Below are 6,135 nucleotides of genomic sequence, written 5' to 3'. Positions count from 1 at the left end.
AATGGGTGGAAAATAGTTAAAGCATGTGAATATACTAAAGAGAATATATGAATATGTAAACATAACTTGAGGCAAATAAAACATGTTGTTTTCATACTATGAAAGGAAAATTAAGCCAGTTTTCACTTCCAGGTGAAGACTAGCAACTAAATATCAACCACATGAAACAGAACACAAAGCATACAATAAAGAATAAAAGTCCATGTAGTTAGACTTCAAACACTACAAATTATTAAAGACACAATGTGCAATTCACTTAGGAATAATTGAATGTATTAAGAAATTTATAAATAAATCCTAAGTACAGAAAGATCCTTACTAACAAATATGATGAAAGAACTCTCCAGTTAATCCATCTGTAGCCCCCAAATTACTCTTTCCTTGGAAAAGTGTAAGTCAGCCAGCGGCAAGATGAGGAGCACCCTGGGAAGAGGGCAGATCCCGCTGTGATATGGAGGGTTAGCATGACCATGTTAGAACTCTGGAAAGATGAGGGAATGGTGGGGAATGGTGGTGCTGGGGGGGCGAAGCTGTTTCTTTATAAGTCATCCCCTCCCAAATGTATAAACTATGCAAAATTCAAACACAACGGTGTTATGCCGGTTTGTCATCTCCGCCAGGACCAGGAAACCCTGAGTGAGTGAGGGTGGGTCAGACAGAGTGGAAAGGGGAGAAATTAGTGCAACACTGTCTTAAATGGATGTGATGGTTAGAAAGTTACAAAGATAATGGAGTCTTAAAAGGGGAAGTAATTCTTGAACTAGATGCCAATGCATCCCAAGAGTGAGGAAGAATTCCTCATGTGCTTTTGCACCTAACAGTTTATAATGTCAAGTATCACATATATAATTGTCCTCAGGAGTTGTATGTGTGTGATGTAATCATAAAAGAGCATAGAAGGAATACATATATGAATATTCTGATCCCTTCTGTTGAGAGCTTCACCCACTTCCAAGAATGGAGATCAATGGGGATGGACAGAAGGTTCAGAGGCCTGTTCTTGCAGAGAATCTGGACTGAGGTCCCTTCACTGACATGGCAGCTAAAGACCGTCTATGTCTCCAGTCCCCTGTGAACCTATACCCTCTTCTGGCCTCTGTGGGCATTGTACAACATGGGTAAAGTTACATATATGAAGGCAAAACACTCATACACAAAATTAAAAATAAATAATAAATAAAAAAGAATTATGAGGAATGAAGAACAAGTCTTTCTAAAATGAATATTTGTGTTATACCACACCAGCTGGGCTATAATTAGTTAATATCATAAACACAGCATATAGATCTGTGAACAGATAATTTCTTACTTTAGTAAATCAGGAAAAACAAAAACAAATTAAAGCCACCATTTCAGAGAGAACATACATGTACATTGATACACAAAATTCAATATATTCAAAAATTCTTGGAGAATATTCTAGAAATGCAAATTTTGACCAATAAAAACTAGACACATTTTTCAAGGACCCTATATCAATGACTGTTCTAATAACTAAGAAATATCCCTCAACTCTCACCAGTGAAACCTCCTTATACAACAGAGTGTGATCCATACAGAAGGCCACAACTGGCCATTTTTTAAAGAAGAGGAGATTGAAGAGTGTATGTCCCTGGATAGGTCTCTTATAGCAAACCTCTCCCACCAACAGCTTAGGAACCATTGCGGAAGAGGGGGTGGAAATATTTTAAGAGCCAGGGTGGGTTCATGAACATAGGGAATCAGAGGCTTTCAGGCCACTGCAAGTTTGTACATATATTTATGGCAATGATGAGACTGAGCACAGGATCAATGCCAAGTCAATCAGACAGGGACCGAGTGGAGCAAGGGAAATGGGTGGTTGGTGGGGGGGGGGGTTGGCCCTATGCTGGAAAATAATAGACTGACCACTTCTGGGTGAGGAAGAGTAGGCCTTACCAATGATCCTGAGGTAGGTTGACTAGACTCCAGTGGATGAATTTGTATGGAGGACATCTGGGTACAAATGCTTGACTGGCTAGAACTTAACATGCATAACAGAATATATGGGGTCTGATAGGGGTGGGAGTGGAGGACATAGACGGTGTCTAAATTTGATTAAGAACTGTTGTATGAAAAGTACAAAGGCTCAATAAAAAATTTAAAAAAATAAAAAAGAAATAGAAAAATGAATTAAGACAGAATTCTAAGGAACATTTATCACTTCATACAACAACAGAGCAAAACTATTCTAGGTCAACCCATCCTAAGTCTGTGACCACAGGACATAAAACGTGCTTCACAGATAAATGGTGACTCAAAACATAATGTTTGTGCTTAGATAACACAACATTCTCAAGAGATTTCTGTCCTACCTCCATTCTTTGTCTGTATTAGTGTTTGCACTGAAATGATTTAAGTCTTTTCTGTCCTTCTGTGTTAATTCCCTTTCTTTACTCTCAGGGCATCAGCTGTCTTTTAGGATTGTTATTAAAGTACAAGTGGTTTGTTGTTCTATTCTCTCTCACTTTAGTTAAAAATTCAAACTTTCTTAATGCTTTAAATTTCTTACCTTATATTTGCTGGTTGCTGAAAAAGTAAATGATTAGAGTTATGGATAGACTTAATGTTTATGCATTGACATGTTCATCTATTCAGGACCATATATCTTTTAACTCCCTTATAAATTTCTATTGTATGAAAGCTTTACATGTTGAAATGATCTTTACTCTCCTGCTTGAAGTAATAGATATATATATGTTTTGAGGTTATATGTTTTGAGGTATATATTTTGAAGTTTATATAGCTTGTGTCATATGTTTTGAGGTTACTCTCCTGCTTGAAGTAATAGAGATTTATATGTTTTGAGGTTATATGTTTTGAAGTTTATATGTTTTGAGGTTACTCTCCTGCTTGAAGTAATAGAGATGGTTATCCAGGTTTTTCTAAATTGTGATATGAAAAGATTTTCATGGAAAGAATTTCCTATTGATCACTCTCAGGAGAGGATTTTTTGTATTTTTGTTCCTCAAACTGTAGATCAGCGTGTTCAGCGTAGGGATGACAATGATGTAGAACCCAGGCTAAAGGTTCCTGGGTGAGAGTGATGTGTTGTCAGGTGGCAAATAGGGAAAAATAAGGCAGTCATAGAAGACAGTGAACCCTGTGAGGTGAGAAGCATAGGTGGAGAAGACCTGCCTGCCACAGACTGGATCCTCAGGATAGCTGAGATGATGGCCAGGTAAAAGACTGTGATGATGAGGACAGAACTGAGGTGTGTGAACCTCAGCTGGAACGAAGCTCAAAGGATCTGTTCTGAGCCTTCACATAATGCCTATCACAAAAGGCGTTATTCCCAGCCAGATGAAAACTTTGTGGGATATAAACATGAAATACAAAAAGGTTTTTCAGATACATAGTGACTATAGGCCATGAATTCCCAAAGGAAACAGTTACATGCCCAATCAACAGAAAAGTACATTTAAAAAATTCTTTTCTCAATGTATATTTTTAATTGAATTTTTGTGCACTTCATATGAAACATCTTTATTATCTTTATAAACTTTCCCATACCAGATTTCATGCATTCTGTCATATATATTAAGACCTATTAATTCAAGTTTGTACAACCAATGTCCCTCAGTGCATGTACTCATCTAGTGGATGTAATCATCCACTAGAGTCTAGTCACCCTATTTAGTCTCACCCTTAAATAAGATCAATTGTGTTTGAACAAAGCAGCCTACAAAGGAGAGAGATTTCTGTGAGGACTGGAAGGTGACTAGTGCTTTGGGTATTACAATGGATGAACAGAATGTCAATGAAAGCTAAATGACATTGGAAAAAGTACACAGTTTTGTGGAGCTGAGAGTTGGCCAATGTGATTGGCCCAAAGTTGCCCAGCACAGTGAACAGATATTTGAAAAGAAGCACCAAGAACAGACTGACTTGTAATTTTGAGTGATTTGCAAATCCAGTGAGGGTGAAGAAAGTCACTTCCATGAGGTTTTTCCCAGTTGTTTGTGGTAACACAGACTTTGACTTCACCTGTTGAAGAAGAAACCATATGAAAAGTTAAACAGGAAAGTTAACAAGACCCAAGAATCAGAGTCACGCTGGCCTCTATCATCGTGAGAAGTATGGATGGAAGACAAATATTGAATGACTGTGAGTTAGTTGGGAGTGTTTTCATGATATCTACTTTTCAAAGAATTAACAGACTCTAATAGATATATCTAAGTTTATGGCTTATATAATTTTAGGTGTTTTAAGCCATTTTATCAGTAGTGCTTAGAAGACATTCCCAAATTTTATATGTAGTAATTTCCTTGAATGAATTTTAACACATCATTCTCTTAGGAAATAGAAAGTCCAATTTAGAAAGGAAACTGATTTGTGGATTTAATTATGCTTTTACCTTGTAGTCTTGATTTCTCAACTTCTTTCTAATTTGGAGGCAATGAACACAACCAATATTGTCTTGGATTCAGTCTAGGGATAGGTTTTATTTTAGAAAGAAAGCTACAAATATCCTCCATACTTCTCTGCCTCCATCTCTCATTGTTTCCTTTTGTTGGTGGTATAAGACCTTAATTCTTGGTGATTGTAGACCTTAACTGATAAAATGCTTCCATTTTGTTTCATCCATGTAGATAGAAAAACATGGTATTTTAAAAATGTGTGACATATAAACAAGTAGTTCATTGCTGAAGAGATGTTCTTGAGACAGTGACAAAAAGTATAGAGGCAAATATTTAAAAAAAAGTATTACACGCTGATCTCACTGGACTTTGCAAAGTTATTTTTACTTACAATTTACAAATACAGTTAAAACAAATTTGTTTCAACATTTAACACATCACCTAGAATGAACCTAGACAGTAAATGTAATTAATGTTTCTTATGTTCACCTGGAACTGCTATGCAGACGAGAGTGTCCTCAGTCTCACAGAGGTCCATGTGCCTTCTCCTTGAGTACTGAAATTAAAGGCATGTATCACTATACCTGTCTAATGTCTATATCTTTCACTTTTTTAAAAAAATATTTTTTGTTATTTATATGTATCAGTGTATTGCCTGCATGTATGTGAACACAACCATGTCGTGCAATGCCCACAGGGGTGTTTTAACCTGAGAAATTACTGCAGAAAAACTATTGTTAAGCACATAACTAATATATGCTGAATCAGTAACTTGATTACAAGCTTGAGGAAAATATTCAAGAGCATATACAGCTGCTTGCAATTCCTTTTGCTGTGCTGAAGTGTAGGGTGTAAAGAAAACTTTATATAAGTGATCATACACCCAAAAAGCACACTTACCTGATTTTGTTCCATCAATAAAAACAGTAAATGCATTAGCAATGGGTACCTCAGCTATAATTGAATTTACTACGAAGGCATGAGTTTGAAGAAACTGCCAAAAAGTGCCAGCAGGTTTACTATAATGTATTAAACCTCCAAATTCTGCTAAGGCTATTTGTAATGCATCAGTTCATGCAAGCAAAAACTGAAAATAATCTTGAGGTATAGAAATATAAATATCAATACTATTGCTATATCAATAGCAATACTCCTATTATGACCTTGCATAATTAATGTAGCAAGCAATTCCTCATATTTAATGAGAGTTTTTGGAAACGTGTGTTTGGTATTTATCCATTCTAAAGGAGTCTCATCTTGAGCCAGCACTGCAGTAGGCTAATGAAGAGTAAATAGAATAATCAAATCAATAGGTTTATCAATATCTACCCATTCCAGAAATTTATTTTTTATAGCAAATTCGACATATTCAAGCTCTTGCTTTGCTAATTGTGTTAATTCTCTAGGACTATCAAGAGCAGGATCACCCTGAAGAGTTTGAAATAAATTGTGTAACTTATGAGTAGGAATACCAAGTACAGGACGAAGCCAATTAATATCCCCTAAAAGTCTTTGAAAATCATTTAATGATCTTAAATTCTCTAATCGAATTTGTGCCAATTGTGGATATATGCATTGCCGTTTTAAAACATACCCTAAATAGTGATAAGGTTCTTCTCTTTGTATCTTATCCTCTGCTATAATTAATCCATACTCAGCAAGATGTCTAGTAAGTATATAAAGCAAACTGTTTAATAATTGATCATCTTTAGTAGCAAACAAAATATCATCCATATAATGTATAATCATTATAGCA

General features: G+C 35.8%; 1 pseudogene; it reads right to left on the bottom strand.

Annotated features, from left to right (window-relative positions):
- Positions 1–2,927: 2,927 nt before the first annotated feature.
- LOC115071837 lies at positions 2,928–5,294 on the bottom strand (annotated as a pseudogene).
- Positions 5,295–6,135: the final 841 nt, after the last annotated feature.

Source organism: Nannospalax galili, unplaced genomic scaffold (assembly GCF_000622305.1).
Source record: "Nannospalax galili isolate Female #2095 unplaced genomic scaffold, S.galili_v1.0 scaffold360, whole genome shotgun sequence".
Lineage (NCBI taxonomy): Eukaryota > Metazoa > Chordata > Mammalia > Rodentia > Spalacidae > Nannospalax > Nannospalax galili.
This window is presented reverse-complemented; position numbering and strand designations above follow the sequence as displayed.